We start from the raw sequence: 18,628 nt of genomic DNA on the forward strand, positions 1-18,628 counted from the left end.
TAACTACTTCAGCCTCTTGGCATCTTCCCAAAATAGCTCCTTTAGTCAGTTTGAGTGGTGACTTGAACTCATTGAGTACTCTGACCGGAATACGTTCAACTTGTTTTGTCATAGCCAGGGTTTTTCCTACAAGTATGTTCAGTGCGGATTTGTTTGCTGCTTCGACAACCCACAATTTGTTTGTCCCACAATTTCCATCAACCTTTGCCCTTATGATTGCTTCGGATTTTGGTGGTATTCGCTGACTCTCTTCCACCAGCACTCGTTTACTGCTGTAGCCTCTCTCGTAGCCGAAATTAAGTGGTACATCCATGTTCTTATATCGCATCGTCTTGCTATGCATGTCGATCTTGATGCCCTGGTCGATTAAGAAGTCCACTCCAATTATGATTTCATCAACAATCTCTGCCACTATAAAATTGTGTACTACCGTGACGTTCCCAATGGCGACTTCACATGATACTTTTCCTAGAACCGTGCTGTCTTCTCCAGTGGCTGTACGCAATCTTGCTCCATGCAATGGTCTTATCTTCTTGTTAGATAAATCGAATGATGGAATGAGATGCACCAGTATATACAGTCAGTAAACGTTCCTTTCCATCCACATGTCCTCCAACAGTAAGATTGCTCGATCTTCTTCCAATCTGCGAGATAGAGATTATGGGGCATTCAATTGAGGGAGCCAGCTGTCGCCCCTTGCGGCTGACTCGCTTTAGTTTAACCATTGAGTGGACTTGGAGATTTGCTCATCTCCTTCAGCTCTGCGTTTGCGGCCACCCACATTGCTGGAGCTATTGGGACCGGTGCTGCAATGTCGTGCAATATGACCTGGGTTGCCGCACTTGAAACATTTATTAACTCCGGCATTTTTCTGTTGTGATCCCTTTAGTGCTTCCAAAATTGTGTCTACCCAATCTGGTCTTTCCACTTCCACACGATGAGCTTTGTATGCTGGTTTACTCAATAGTGAGGCCGTTTCCTGAGTCAAAGCATGTGACACCGTTTCAGCAAATGTCAGCTTTGGGTTTGCGTATGTAGCTCGCTTCGTCCGTATGCTATTTATGAAACTCCAGATTTTTACCCTTTCAGTGTATTCCACGGGTGCGTCCGCATTTGCAAGATGACCCAATCTTTCAATATCTGAAGCAAACTCCTGCAATGTCTCATTTGCTTTTTAGTAGCGGTTTTGCAACTCAATTTGGAATATTTGTTTTCTATGCTCGCTTCCATAACGTCGTTCTACAGCAGCCATCAATGCTTCATAATTGTTCCGCTCTCCTTCGGGAATCGTCTGTAGGATTTCCGCTGCTGGCCCTTTCAATGCCACGAACAGTGCAGCAACTTTATCTTCCACATTCCAGTTGTTCACTGCTGCGGTCATCTCAAACTGTAGCTTGAAGACCTGGAAAGGAACAGAACCGTCAAAAGATGGAGTTTTTACCTTCGTATTACTCGCAGAAGCAGCCGGCCGATTAAGTTGCAATTCCTGTATACGACCTCTCAAAGCATCCACCTCATTTCTGAAATACGTGCCTCCTGTGCTTCCATCTTGGATGTTATACGGTTCTCCTGCGATTCTAGTTGTGATGCCATATATGTCTTCTTCTCTTCCAGATGAGATGACATGTGCGATGACATTTCTGAAATTCGTGCCTCCTGTGCTTCCATCTTGGATGTTATACGGTTCTCCTGCGATTCTAGTTGTGATGCCATATATGTCTTCTGCTCTTCCAGTTGTGATGACATTTGTGACGACATTGATGCTAATGTCGATGTTTGTGCAGATATTGCAGCCAATATCATGTTCAAGTCTGTGCTGGTAACCGTTTGCGATGTTTCGTTTTTCTCTTCAATTTTTGTTGTCTCCTCGCCATCAAGATGAAAGACATACTCTTCCACATCAATTCCTTCTGCTTCCATTGCCTCTCGTAGCCGTGCCTGAAGTTCAAGTTTAACGCCGCTTGTATTCAATCCACGGGTCTCCAACTCCTTCTTTAGTTGCTGGATCATCAATTCACTGAACTTTGCCATGTCCTTGTTGTCCTTTGAAATTTATTCAACAATTCCTCTTCTGACACCAATTGTAACGAATTTATTTGCAAATCCTCTTATTTGCAATCTTGTGTTGAGTTCGAATCACTAAACTGTTGAATAAATAACTCCTATATTGAATAATGGAAAAAGGCCTTTATTAAAGTACTTCACAATAACACTCAAACTTTGCAACGAATAGCTTGCTTAATAACCAAATTGATTGAAACTCTACTATCAAAATAATACTGCTATTGCTCGCTAGATATCGCTTAATCGAAACTGCTTGACAGCTCAAATCAAACTGAATTACTTCTTACTTGCTTGCGCCACTTTTATAGTTTACGCTGCATACATCTAGGCTCTTCTATTTCCAGAACTTACTAGTTAGTTTCGGCTACAAAATCGCCAGCCACAACTACGTGTACAAATTATTGCCTTCTCTTGTGACAACTCAGATAAGATATATGCATGGGTTTGTGCATTGCCGCTCCGCTGCTCGTATACGTACATATGTGTAGACGCAATTATTTATTCGTTTATGTAGATACATAATGATTGAATTATTGATGTGAATGTTTGTAGTTTACAGTCTCTCGAGTACACATAGGCGTATAAGTAAATGCATCTGTGTGTGACATCTCTTTCGGCTGCCTTATATATGTGTATACATGATTTGATTATTGACGTAAATACTGTTTGGCATGGCCTTAGCATCGCCTTAGTGATGGTATAGCTTAGTGATGCTAATATCCGTGACAATACCATTTCATTTTCATGAAAGGTATAAAAATAGGTAGGTACTTTGTGTGAGGATGCAAAGCTTCACGTTTTTTGTGGTCTGCATGTAAAAACTATGACTACGAATCACGTATTTCAAAAACATATGACGTAAACGTAACTATTTGATGAAATTTTATGAATTTTGAAGCTTCTATCCGTAAAAAAGGGACAAAAATGACAATTTATATGAAGTATATAATATATCTACCACCGCTCTCTATGATTTTTTCAGACAACAATATATGCTATATACGTAAGCATTTGGTGAAATTTGAAGCTTCTAGCTGTTAAAACGGAGCAGAAACTGCGCAAAGTTTCTTATCTGAACAATCGGTTGTATGAGATATATATTATGTATACCACTGATCCCAATGATTTTTTCAAACATCAATATATGCTATACACGTAAGCATTTGGTGAAATTTGAAGCTTCCAGCTGTTAAAACGGGGCAGAATTTGCGCAAAGTTTCTTATCTGAACAATCGGTTGTATGAGATATATACTATGTATACCACCGATCTCAATGACTTTTTCACACATCAATATATGCTATACACGTAAGAATTTGGTGAAATTTGAAGCTTCTAGCTGTTAAAATGGGGCCGAAATCGCAAAAAAAAATATATATATAATATATATATACTATTATACCATCATATATATATTATATATATCACCGATGTCTATGATTTTTTGACACAACAATATATACTATATAAGTAAACAATCGGTGAAATTGGAAGCTTATAGCTGGTAAAATGGGGTAGAAAATGTGAAAAGTTTCTTATGTGAACAATCGGTTGTATGAGATATATACTATGTATACCACCGATCTCAATGATTTTTTCACACATCAATATATGCTATATACGTAAGCATTCGGTGAAATTTGAAGCTTCTTGCTGTTAAAATGGGGCAAAAATTGCGAAAATATATATATATATACTATATATACCACCATATATATACTACATATACCACCGATCTTTATGAGTTTTTCAGACAAAAATATAAGCTATATACGTAAGCATTCGTTGAAATTTGAAGCCCCTAGCTCTTAAAATAGGGCAGTAATTACGAAAAGTTTCTTATCTGCACAATCTGTTGTGGGGGATATATACTATATATACGACCCATCTCATCAATTTTTTCAGGCAACAATATGTGCAATATACGAAATTATATGGTGAAGTTTGAAGCTTCAATCTTTTAAATTGAGTAAGATATGACAAAAATCCTCTTTTTCTGAAAAATCGGTTGTATGGAGGATATATGCTATAGTGGTCCGATCCGGCCGGTTCCGACAAATGTCTAATCGGACACCCAAATACACCCGCTCACCAAATTTTATCAAGATATCTCAAAAATTGAGGGACTAGTTTGCATACAAACAGACAGACGGACATGGCTAAATCAACTCAGCTCTTCATCCTGATTATTTCGGTATACTTAATGGTGGGTCTATCTATTTTCCTTTAAGGACTTACAACTTTGGGTTTCGTGACGAAATTAATATACCATTTCATTTTCATGAAAAGTATAATTATAAAAAATTATTTAAGATCAACAGTGCTCCAACAGAGACTTAATAATTATCCATAATTTCAATTGAACACGAAATTTTAGACAGCTTGGATACAAGAAAGTATATAGAAGATTTTGCAAATATAAATCCAAGAAGGGGTAATTTTTTTGTAATATGTATACATATGTTTGTATGTATTACTTTAAGTTTTACATTTTAGTAAACAAATATTATTAAAATCCGTTTTCACCATCTCCGGTTAGCGCTGACTAACAGTTTATTTACCAGAAATCGTCCGGATATCTGTCAAATAAACTGCCAGTTAGCGTTAACCGGAGATGGTGAAAACGGCCCTAAGTTCCCAATCAAAATAAATGTTTTAAATCTATTTATTAAGATTTATTTTCTTTTATATTCTATGCTGAACAGAATCTTAAAATCTAATCATCTTAGCATCCTCATTGGTGATCTGCATTTATTTCAATTATTTTTACAATTTCTATCAACAACAGCATTATAACATGTAAAAGAAAAATTCATAATTTGAAATTAAATATATAAAACCTTACTAATTAATATCACAATTATATATCGAGCACCTACAATTTTTGTATACGTTAAAATGTCTATCTTATATATTGCACTAAACATCGTCATCAATATATTTTAATTTAAATTAATTTATTTTAAAAATTATAAAAATTATTTTGATACCCGTTTGTTTCGGTACACTTCTCAAATATGGTTATTTAGTTGGACTTTGATCCATGTGTGTTTGTTTGTATGTAAGTTGTTTCATATGCATAAGAGATAAACAGAAGAAATGGCATATGTGCCTTCTTTTCTGTTTACTGTTCTGTTTGTGTTTTGTAGTATCCTTAAACTCTCTATTGTGAATCTAACTTTTTGCGTTTCTCTTTGCCTAAGATTTTCGCGTTGTGGAGATCAGCTGTATGACCGGTTGCTGTGGTATGTTGCGATAAGGCCGTGCAATTTTTGCTTTTCCTTATATCCGTGTCGTGTTCTTTTAGACGAACGCCTAATGCGCGTTTTGTTGTACCTATGTATATTTTATTGCATGTTCGGTTATCATCTCCTTTACATGCTATCTCGTACACAATGTTATTTTGTTGTGTAGTTGGAATTGGGCTTTTTGTTTTCGTGAAAATAGTAGACAAAGTTTGGATAGATTTGTAGGCGAAGCATATATTATTGTTGGTTTTTGGTGTACTTTTTTCTATGTTGTCTGTTAACCGAGGAATGTATGTAACGCTGTAATACTGTTTTGGTTGGACATTGATGTTAGCTGTTGGGTTGTTTTTAATTTCGTATTTTATTTGCGTTTTCTTTTGTAAATTTTGTATGAGACCGTATGGGTAATTTGTTTTTTCTCAATATTTTGGTGATTCTGTTAATGTTGACATCCCAGAATTTTTCATGGCTGATTTTCGGCACTCTATGGATTAGGTTTTTGGCCGTCCCGAAGAAGTGGGTTTTGTATACCAATCTAGTACAATATCTTGGTTTATTCTGTGGATGCGCGTATCTAAAAAGGGGATGCTGCCATTGTTTTCTATTTCCACAGTAAATTTATGTTTATTGTGGTACTTGTTTAATGTGTGGAGGATGTTGTCTAAATCTCTTATCTTTACAATGGCAAATATGTCGTCCACATACTTAGTTAAAAATGATATGTTTATATTGTGTTTTTCTTTAAGTGCTGACATGCTATCTTTTAATAGGTCGTCCATAACTATGTCAGCTATGGTGGGGGAGAGCGGATTACCCATCGGCATTCCAAACATTTGGGCGTATAGCTTCTCATCTAGCATAAAATAATTATTTCCATTAGGCAAAAATTAAGTATGTCTAATAATTGTTTTTTTTTTTTTTGTTATTTTGGGAACTTTTGTAATTTCATCCCATTTTTTCAAAATTATTTTTATGGCAAGCATCGTTGGTATATTGGTAAATAGGGATACCACATAAAATGACACTAGTATGTCGTCGTTATTAACGCTTGCGTTTTTAAGCCTTTCCTTAAGTGCATACGAATTTCTTATATTGTATTCATCAGAAACCAGATTCTTGAGAATATCACCAATGTATTTGGACAATTTATAACATGGGACATTTATGGACGAAACTATTGGACGGAATGAAAGGTCCGGCTTGTGTATTTTTGGCAAGCCGTACAGCCTTGCAGCATTCGCTGTTGTGCTTGTAAGCTGTTGTTTTCTCTCAAGTCAATTGCTTTGTTTTTGTATAAAATTTCGACTAACCTGTTATTTTTCCTTTGGAGTTCGTTGGAGGGATTACTCCTAAGTGTTTTGTATGTACTTTTGTCGTCTAATATTTTATTAATTTTTCCGATGTATTCCTCTTTGTATAGTACCACCGTTTTATTGCCCGTATCCGCGTCAGTTATAACAATATTTTTGTGTGTTTTCAAAAATGACCTGACTTTATTAAATGCTTCCAAAATGAATCTTTCTGTTGAGTTTTGTTGGTTGCTCCGTTTGTATTGTAGTATTCTATTACATAATTTGTTTCGTGTTACATCCTTGGTTTTTTCATCATCCACATTTTGTATAATCTGTTCTATTTCCACAATTACATACAATGGTGTGAGTGTTTTTCCAGTCGTCGGTATAGTGAATTTTCTACCTAGCGAAAGCAGCCACTTGACTTCATCTGGGAACACAATATCCGTTTTGTTTATAAACCAGCCTTTGTTTATGTTGATGTCCATGTCCATAATTTTTTGTTGTTTTAGTTTACGTATTTTGTTGTTATGTGTTTCTTCTGTCTCATTAGATATTTTTAGATATAAGAACCCCTGTTTTTCTGTAAAGCCTTGAAAATCGGTTTCATTCAAGTATCGTTTTAGTTGCTGTTCAGCGTGGTATATGTTATTCTTGATTATTTTGATATTTATGTTTGTTTGCGTAATTTCCATATGAGGCACTTTTTTGAGAAACTGACGTTTGGAATTTTCTAGCTGCCGTTCGACCTTATCGGATGTGGTATTGATCGAGATATTTTTGATGGCATTAATGAGGTGACTTGGAGCTAGATCATACTTTTTACATTCCAGTAAAAACTTAAGTTGATTTGTTTGTTTTGCCAACTTTTGTTTCTGTTTACTGTAGTGCTTAAGAGTTATGCAAGTGTGTTCACCGTATTTATATTTCATGTGATTATAGTAGTGCTTCATTTTGTATCCGGTTTCGTTGTTATTATGATTGAATTATAAAAAAAATTTTTTGTGTATGCTGTGTTCTATCGGCAGGCCTTCCGAAAAAAAGTTTAAACTTTTTGTAGCCGGTCAATTCGTTTTTCCAAATTAGTTAATAACAAGTAAGGAAGGCTAAGTTCGGGTGTAACCGAACTTTACATACTCAGTTGAGAGCTATGGAGACAAAATAAGGAAAATCACCATGTAGGAAAATGAACCTAGGGTAACCCTGGAATGTGGTTGTATGACATGTGTATCAAATGGAAGGTATTAAAGAGTATTTTAAGAGAGAGTAGGCCATAGTTCTATGAATGGACGCCATTTAGGGATATCGCCATAAAGGTGGACCAGGGCTGACTCTAGAATTTGTTTGTATGATATAGGTATCAAATGAAAGGTGTTACTGAGCATTTTAAGAGGGAGTGGGCCTTAGGTCTATTGGTAGACGCCTTTTCGAGATATCGCCATTAAGGTGGACCAGGGGTGACTCTAGAATGTGTTTGTACGATATGGGTATCAAATGAAAGGTGGTAATGAGTATTTTAAAAGGGAATGGGCTTTAGTTCTATAGGTGAACGCCTTTTCGAGAAATCGCCATAAAGGTGGACCAGGGATGACTCTAGAATATGTTTGTACGATATGGGTATCAAATGAAAGCTGTTAATGAGCATTTTGAAAAGGAGTGATCCCTAGTTCCATAGATGGACGCCGTTTCGAGATATCGCCATAAAGGTGGACCAGGGGCGTCTCTAGAATGTGTTTGTACGATATGTGAATCAAATGAAAGGTGTTACTAAGCATTTTAAGAGGGAGTGGACATTAGGTCTATAGGTGGACGCCTTTTCGAGATATCGCCATTAGGGTGGGCCAGGGGTGACTTTAGAATGTTTGTAGGATATGGGTATCAAACGAAAAGTGTTACTGAGCATTTTAAGAGGGAGTGGGCATTAGGTCTATAGGTGGACGCCTTTTCGAAATGTCGCCATTAGGGTGGGCCAGGGGTGACTCTAGAATGTGTTTGTATGATATGGGTATCAAATGAAAGATGGTAATGAGTATTTTAAAAGGGAGTAATCCTTAGTTCTATAGGTGGACGCCTTTTCGAGATATCGCCATAAAGGTGGACCAAGGGTGACTCTAGAATGTTTGTACGATATGGGTATCAAACGAAAGGTGTTACTGAGCATTTTAAGAGGGAGTGGGCATGAGGTCTATAAGTGGACGCCTTTTCGAGATATCGTCATTAGGGTGGGCCAGGGGTGACTCTAGAATGTGTTTGTACAATATGGGTATCAAACGAAAGGTGTTACTAAGCATTTTAAGAGGGAGTGGGCATTAGGTCTATAGGTGGACGTCTTTTCGAGATATCGCCATTAGGGTGGGCCAGGGGTGACTCTAGAATGTGTTTGTACGATATGGGTATCAAATGAAAGGTGGTAATGAATATTTTAAAAGGGAGTAATCCTTAGTTCTATAGGTGGACGCCTTTTCGAGATATCGCCATAAAGGTGGACCAAGGGTGACTCTAGGATGTTTGTACGATATGGGTGTCAAACGAAAAGTGTTACTGAGCATTTTAAGAGGGAGTGGGCATTAGGTCTATAGGTGGACGCCTTTTCGAGATATCGCCATTAGGGTGGGCCAGGGGTGACTCTAGAATGTTTGTACGATATGGGTATCAAACGAAAGGTGTTACTAAGCATTTTAAGAGGGAGTGGACATTAGGTCTATAGGTGGACGCCTTTTCGAGATATCGCCATTAGGGTGGGCCAGTGGTGACCCTAGAATGTTTGTACGATATGGGTATCAAACGAAAGATGTTACTGAGCATTTTAAGAGGGAGTGGGCATTAGGTCTATAGGTGGACGCCTTTTCGAGATATCGCCATTAGGGTGGGCCAGGGGTGACTCTAGAATGTGTTTGTACGATATGGATATCAAATTAAAGGTATTAATGAGGGTTTTAAAAGCGAGTGGCCCTTAGATGTATATGTGAAGGCGTTCTCGCGATATCGACCAAAATGTGGACCAGGTGATCCAGAAAATCATCTGTCGGGTACTGCTAATTTATTTATATATGCAATACCATTAACAGTATTCCTGCCAAGATTCCAACTGCTGTTGATTTCGCCTTGTAGAACTTTTTCATTTTCTTCTACTTAATATGGTAGGTGTCACACCCATTTTACAAAGTTTTATCCAAAGTTATATTTTGCGTCAATGAACCAATCCAGTTACCATGTTTCATTCCTTTTTTCGTATTTAGTATAGAATTATGGCATTTTTTTCATTTTTCGTAATTTTCGATATCGATAAAGTGGGCAAGGTTATGGCCGGATTTCGGCCATTTTTTATACCAAGCTAAAGTGAGTTCAGATACTGACTTATCTTGTTTGGTTGATTTTCCGACAGGGTGGATAAATGATGTACATATATTGGAACGATTTTCGTCATCCCTTGTCAAATTTGGTTTTGAGACAAACCGGTTTCGGCGTTGTGCCATCATCAGTGTGATTTTCTGGAAGAAAAGTACATACAGGAGCTGAAGTCCAAATTAGGCGTGTCATTTTATGCTAGATACGTGGATGACATAATATGCGTTTTAACTACTAATAACGAAGAGCTCGGACTGGAGTACCTCAACAAACAGCACGGCAATATAAAATTTACAATGGAAACCGAAAAAGACGGAGGAATCAACTATCTAGACCTCACGATAAATATTGATAAAGAAGCCAAAAGATTTAACTATGACATATATAGAAAGTCAATGGCCACTGACACAATAATACACAATACCTCAAATCACCCTCAACATCATAAAAATGCAGCATTAAGGCACTTGGTACATAGACTTGAAAGAACACCTCTTACACAAGGGGCATATAAGAGAGAACTTGAGGTAATATATAATATCGCTGCAAACAACGGATATAAAAAGCACTGGTAGATAAGCTCAGAAGGACAAATGGAGAACCAAAAAGAAATAATGAAAAGGAAAATAATAGCTGGACAACTATGACATATACTGGAAAAGCAACATATAAATTGGCAAACTTCTTTAAAAAATACAACATTAACACAGCATTCAAAACATCGAACAATCTAGGGCGAAAACTAAGAACTAACATTAACTCAGAGGATCCGTTCAGCAGCCACGGCGTATAAAAGCTTACCTGCGGATGCCAGCATAGTTACATAGGACAAACAGGACGGCAAATAAGAACGAGGTTCAGAGAACATATTAGAGATTACAACAAAAAAATACGGAATCCAAACATTATACCCGAGTCTAACTTCGCGAATCACATGGTCGAGAATGAATGTTCCCCAGCAAACATCAATAAAACAGTTAGGGTTCTTCACATACAAGAAAAGGGCCGACGTCTCAACGTACTCGAAAACATGGAAATCTACAAACAGAAAACATTCGACAGTAGAATAATAAACGAACAGATAAACACAATTTCTGACACAATATTCGAGCCTTTAAAACTTGTTTACAGGAAACAACTTAATCACACAGGTACAACAGACAAACACACAACAACAAATAAACACAAAACAATTAACACACCAAAACAAAAAACCGACAAAGAAGGTCAAACGACTAAAATCAAAGATTTCTACCTACCCCAGTCAGCCACACAAATCGATTAGTAAACCACCCTCGGTTCTGAACGAACACACAGCACATACACATAACTAAATATACACAAGCATCAATTTGACAATACCTGCTCATATACCTACGAACTATAAATACAGGACAAATGACAACAACAGATCAGAACGAAAATCGACACTGATGATGGCACAACGCCGAAACCGGTTTGTCTCAAAACCAAATTTGACAAGGGATGACGGAAAATCGTTCCAATATACATGAGTTCAGATAAGTACGTGGGCTAAGTTTAGTAAAGATATATCGGTTTTTGCTCAAGTTATTGTGTTAACGGCCGAGCGGAAGGACAGACGGTGGACTGTGTATAAAAACTGGGCGTGGCTTCCACCGATTTCGCCCATTTTCACAGAGAACATTTACCTTCATAGAATCTATGCCCCTACAAAATTTGAGAAGGATTGGTAAATTTTTGTTCGACTTATGGCATTAAAAGTATTCTAGACAAACTAAATGAAAATGGGCGGAGCCACGCCCATTTTGAAATTTTCTTTTATTTTGGTATTTTTTTGCATCATATCATTACTGGAGTTGAATTTTGACTTAATTTACTTATATACAGTAAAGATATTAAATTTTTTGTTAAAATTTGAATTTAAAAAAATTTTTTTTTAAAAAGTGGGCATGTTCTTCATCCAATTTTGCTAATTTTTATTTGGCACATATATAGTAATAGTAGTAACGTTCCTGCCAAATGTCATCATGATATCTTCAACGACTGCCAAATTACAGCTTGCAAAACTTTTAAATTACCTTCTTGTAAAAGTGGGCGGTGCCACGCCCATTGTCCAAAATCTTACTAATTTTCTATTCTGCGTCATAACGTCAACCCATCTACCAAGTTTCATCGCTTTAACCGCCTTTGGCAATGAATTGTCGCATTTTTTCGGTTTTTCGAAATTTTCGATATCGAAAAAGTGGGCGTGGTTATACTCCGATATCGTTAATTTTAAATAGCGATCTGAGATGAGTGCCCAGGAATCAACATACCAAATTTCATCAAGATACCTCAAAACTGACTCAATTTATCGTGTTAACGGACAGACGGACGGACGGACGGACGAACGGACGGACATGGCTCAATCAAATTTTTTTTCGATACTGATGATTTTCATATATGGAAGTCTATATCTATCTCGATTCCTTTATACCTGTACAACCAACCGTTATCCAATCAAAGTTAATATACTCTGTGAGCTCTGCTCAACTGAGTATAAAAATAGGCTTTATTTGACCAATATGTGCTGTAGTGCAAGTCAAAAGACTTCACTAGTACAACCCGACGTTTCGCTAATCATCTTAGCATCCCTCAGGGGTGAACTGCATTTATTTCAATTATTTTTCCAATTTCAATCAACAACAACATTATAACATGTAAAAGAAAAAATCATAATTTGGAATTAAATTTATATAAACCTTACTAATTAATATCACAATTATATATCGAGCACTTACAATTTTTGTATACGTTAATATGTCTATCTTAAATATTGCATTAAACGTCGTCATCAATATATTTTAATTTAAATTAATTTATTTTAATTTACTATTCTGTTTCTGTTTTTGTAGTATCCTTAAACTCTCTATTGTGAATCTAACTTTTTCGCTTTTCTCTTTGTCTAAGATTTTCGCGTTGTGGAGTTCAGCTGTATGACCGGTTGCTGTGGTATGTTGCGATAATGCCGTGCTATTTTTGCTTTTCCTTAAATCCGTGTCGTGTTCTTTTAGACGAACGCCTAATGCGCGTTTTGTTGTACCTATAATTTATTGCATGTTCGGTTATCATCTCCTTTACATGCTATTTCGTACACAATGCTATTTTGTTGTGTAATTGGAATTGGGCTTTTTGTTTTCGTGAAAATAGTAAACAAAGTTTGGTTAGATTTGTAGGCGAAGCATATATTATTGTGGGTTTTTGGTGTACTTTTGTCTATGTTGTCTATTAACCTAGGAATGTATGTTACGCTCTAATACTGTTTTGGTTGGATATTGATGTTAACTGTTGGGTTCTTGTTAATTTCGTATTTTATTTGCGTTTTCTTTTGTTCAATTAAATTTTGTATGAGACCGTATGGGTAATTGTTTTTTCTTAATATTTTGGTGATTCTGTTAATGTTGACATCCCAGAATTTTTCATGGCTGATTTCGGCACTCTATGGATTGGGTTTTTGGCCGTCCCGAAGAAGTTGGTTTTGTTTACCAATCTAGTACAAGATCTTGGTTTATTCTGTGGATGCGCGTATCTAAAAAGGGAACGCTGCCATTACTTTCTATTTCCGCAGTAAATTTAAGTTTATTGTGGTACTTGTTTAATGTGTGGAGGATGTTGTCTAAATCTCTTATCTTTACAATGGCAAATATTTCGTCCACATACTTAGTTAAAAATGATATTTTTATATTGTGTTTTTTTTTTAAGTACAGACATGCTATCTTTTAACAGGTCGTCCATAACTATGTCAGCTATGGTTGGGGAGAGCGGATTACCCATCGGCGTTCCAAACGTTTGGGCGTATAGCTTCTCATCCCGCATAAAATAATTATTTTCCATTAGGCAAAAATTAAGTATGTCTAAGAATTGTTTTTTTTTTTTTTTTGTTATTTTGGTTACTTTTGTAATTTCATCCCATTTTTTCAAAATTGTTTGTATGGCAAGCATCGTTGATATATTGGTAAATAGGGATACCACATCAAATGACACTAGTATGTCGTGGTTATTAACGCTTGTGTTTTTAAGCCTTTCCTTAAAGTTCATACGAATTTCTTATATTGTATTCATCAGAAACCAGATTTTTGAGAATATCACAATGTATTTAAATTGTCCAAATATGGACACTTTGGACGAAACTATTGGACGGAATGAAATGTCCGGCTTGTATATTTTTGGCAAGCCGTACAGCCTTGGAGCATTCGCTGTTGTGCTTGTAAACTATTGTTTTCTCTCAAGTCAATTGCTTTTTTGTATAAAATTTCGACTAATCTGTTATTTTTTCTTTGGAGTTCGTTGGTGGGATTACTCATAAGTGTTTTGTATGTACTTTTGTCGTCTAATATTTTATTGATTTTTCCGATGTATTCCTCTTTGTATAGTACCACCGTTTTATTGCCCTTATCCGCGTCAGTTATAATAATATTTTTGTGTGTTTTCAAAAATGACCTGACTTTATTAAATGCTTCCAAAATGAATCTTTCTATTGAGTTTTGTTTGTTGCTCCGCTTGTATTGTAGTATTATATTACATAATTTGTTTCGTGTTACATACCTGGTTTTTTCATCATCCAAATTTTGTATAATCTGTTCTATTTCCGCAATTACATACAATGGTGTGCGTGTTTTTCCAACCGTCGGTATAGTGAATTTTCTACCTAGCGAAAGCAGCTACTTGACTTCATCTGGGAACACAATATCCGTTTTGTTTATAAACCAGTCGTTGTTTATGTTGATGTCCATGTCCATAATTTTTTGTTGTTTTAGTTTACGTATTTTGTTGTATGTGTTTCTTCTGTCTCATTAGATATTTTTATACTCAGTTGAGCAGAGCTCACAGAGTATATTAAGTTTGATTGGATAACGGTTGGTTGTACATATATAAAGGAATCGAGATAGATATAGACTTCCATATATCAAAATAATCAGGATCGAAAAAAAATTTGATTGAGCCATGTCCGTCCGTCCGTCCGTCCGTCCGTCCGTCCGTTAACACGATAACTTGAGTAAATTTTGAGGTATCTTGATGAAATTTGGTATGTAGGTTCCTGAGCACTCATCTCAGATCGCTATTTAAAATCAACGATATCGGACAATAACCACGCCCACTTTTTCGATATCGAAAATTTCGAAAAACCGAAAAAGTGCGATAATTCATTACAAAAGACCGATAAAGCGACGAAACTTGGTAGATGAGTTGAAATTATGACGCAAAATAGAAAATTAGTAAAATTTTGGACAATGGGCGTGGCACCGCCCACTTTTAAAAGAAGGTAATTTAAAACTTTTGCAAGCTGTAATTTGGCAGTCGTTGAAGATATCATGATGAAATTTGGCAGGAACGTTACTCTTATTACTATATGTACGCTTAATAAAAATTAACAAAATCGGAGAAGGACCACGCCCACTTTAAAAAAAAAAATTTTTTTAAAGTAAAATTTTAACAAAAAATTTAATATCTTTACAGTATATAAGTAAATTATGTTAAGATTCAACTCCAGTAATGATATGGTGCAACAAAATACAAAAATAAAAGAAAATTTAAAAATGGGCGTGGCTCCGCCCTTTTTCATTTAATTTGTCTAGGATACTTTTAACGCCATAAGTCGAACAAAAATTAACCAATCCTTTTGAAATTTGGTAGGGGCATAGATTTTATGGTGCTAACTGTTTTCTGTGAAAATGGGCGAAATCAGTTAATGTCACGCCCAGTTTTTATACACAGTCGTCCGTCTGTCCTTCCGCATGGCCGTTAACACGATAACTTGAGCAAAAATCGATATATCTTTACTAAACTCAGTTCACGTACTTATCTGAACTCACTTTATCTTGGTATGAAAAATGAACGAAATCCGACTATGACCACGCCCACTTTTTCGATATCGAAAATTACGAAAAATGAAAAAATTCAATAATTCTATACCAAATACGAAAAAAGGGATGAAATATGGTAAGGTAATTGGATTGTTTTATTGACGCGAAATATAACTTTAGAAAAAACTTTATAAAATGTTTGTGACACCTACCATATTAAGTAGAAGAAAATGAAAAAGTTCTGCAGGACGAAATAAAAAACCCTTAAAATCTTGGCAGGTATTACATATATAAATAAATTAGCGGTATCCAACAGATGATGTTCTGGGTCACCCTGGTCCACATTTTGGTCGATATCTGGAAAACGCCTTCACATATACAACTACCGCCACTCCCTTTTAAAACTCTCATTAATACCTTTAATTTGATACCCATATCGTACAAACTCTTTCTAGAGTCACACCTGGTCCACCTTTATGGCGATATTTCGAAAAGGCGAACACCTATAGAACGAAGGCCCACTCCCTTTTAAAAATACTCATTAACACCTTTCATTTGATACCCATATCGTACAAACAAAGTCTAGAGTCACCCCTGGTCCAGAATGGCCCACTCCCTCTTAAAATACTCATTAAATCCTTTCGTCTGATACCCATATTGCACAAACGCATTCTAGAGTCACCCCTGGCCCACCTTTATGGCGATATCTCGAAACGGCGTCCACCTATGGAACTAAGCCCCACGCCCTTTTAAAATAATCATTAACACCTTTTATTTGATACCCACATCATACAAACAAATTCTAAAGTCACCCCTGGTCCACCTTTATGGCGATATCTCGAAAAGGCGAACACCTATAAAACGAAGGCCCACTCCCTTTTAAAAATACTCATTAACACCTTTCATTTGATACCCATATCGTACAAACAAAGTCTAGAGTCACCCCTGGTCCACCTTTATTGCGATACCTCGAAAATGCGTCCACCTATAGAACTAACGCCCACTCCCTCTTAAAATACTCATTAACTCCTTTCGTTTGATACCCATATTGCACAAACGAATTCTAGAGTCACCCCTGGTCCACCTTTATGGCGATATCTCGAAAAGGGGTCCACCTATAGAACTAAGCCCCACGCCCTTTTAAAATAATGATTAACACCTTTCATTTGATACCCATATCGTACAAAAAAAGTCTAGAGTTACCCCTGGTCCACCTTTATTGCGATACCTCGAAAATGCGTCCACCTATAGAACTAAGGCCCACTCCCTCTTAAAATACTCATTAACTCCTTTCGTTTGATACCCATCTTTCACAAACGAATTCTAGAGTCACCCCTGGCCCACCTTTATGGCGATATCTCGAAACGGCGTCCACCTATGGAACTAAGGATTACTCCCTTTTAAAGTGCTCATTAACACCTTTCATTTGATACCCATATCGTACAAACGCATTCTAGAGTCACCCCTGGTCCATCTTTACGGCGATATCTCGAAAAGGCGTCCATCTATAGAACTTAGGTCCACGCCATTTTAAAATACTCATTAATACCTTTCATTTGATACCCATATCGTACAAACGCATTCTAGAGTCAACCCTGATCCACCTTTATGGCTATATCCCTAAATGGCGTCCACCTATAGGACTATGGCCCACTCCCTCATAAAATACTCTTTAATGCCTTTCATTTGATACACATGTCATACAAACACATTCCAGGGTTTTCCTCGGTTCATTTTCCTACATGGTTATTTTCCCTTATGTTGTCACCATAGCTCTCAACTGAGTATGTAATGTTCGGTTACACCCGAACATAACCTTCCTTACTTGTTAGATATAAGAACCCCTGTTTTTCTGTAGTCTTGAAAATCGGTTTTATTGAAGTATCGTTTTAGTTGCTCTTCAGCGGGGTATATGTTATTCTTGATTATTTTGATATTTATGTTTGTTTGCTTAATTTCCATATTAAGCACTTTTTTGAGAAACTGACGTTTGGAATTTTCTAGCTGCCGTTTGACCTTATCGGATGTGGTATTGATCGAGATATTTTTGATGGCATTAATGAGGTGACTTGGAGCTAGATCATACTTTTTACATTCCAGTAAAAACTTAAGTTGATTTGTTTGTTTTGCCAACTTTTATTTCTGTTTACTGTAGCACTTAAGAGTTGTGCAAGTGTGTTCACCGTATTTATATTTCATGTGATTATAGTAGTGCTTCATTTTGTATCCGGTTTCGTTGTTATTATGATTGAAATATAAACAAAATTTGTTGTGTATGCTGTGTTCTATCTGCAGGCCTTCCGAAAAAATGTTAAACTTTTTGTAGCCGGTCAATTCGTTTTTCCAAATTAATTAAAAAGATAGGCTTTATTTGACCAATATGTGCTGTAGTGCAATTCAAAAGACTCCACTAGTACAACCCGACGTTCCGCTAATGATCCTAGCATCCTCAGGGGTGAACTGAATTTATTTCAATTATTTTTCCAATTTCAATCAACAACAACATTATAACATGTCAAAGAAAAAATCATAATTTGGAATTAAATATATATAAAACTTACTAATTAATATCACAATTATATATCGAGCACTTACAATTTTTGTTTACGTTAATATATCTATCTTACATATTGCATTAAACTTCGTCATCAATCAATTTTAACTTAAATTCATTTATTTAAAAAATTATAAAAATTATGTTGATACCCGTTTGTTTGGGTACACTTGTCAAATATGGTTGTTTAGTTGGACTTTGATCCATGTATGTTTGTTTGTATGTAAGTTGTTTCATATGCATAACAGATAAGCAGAAGAAATGTCATATGTGTCTTATTTTGTGTTTACTGTTCTGT

The sequence above is a fragment of the Eurosta solidaginis genome, chromosome X (assembly GCF_040869045.1).
Source record: "Eurosta solidaginis isolate ZX-2024a chromosome X, ASM4086904v1, whole genome shotgun sequence".
In the NCBI taxonomy this organism is placed as follows: domain Eukaryota; kingdom Metazoa; phylum Arthropoda; class Insecta; order Diptera; family Tephritidae; genus Eurosta; species Eurosta solidaginis.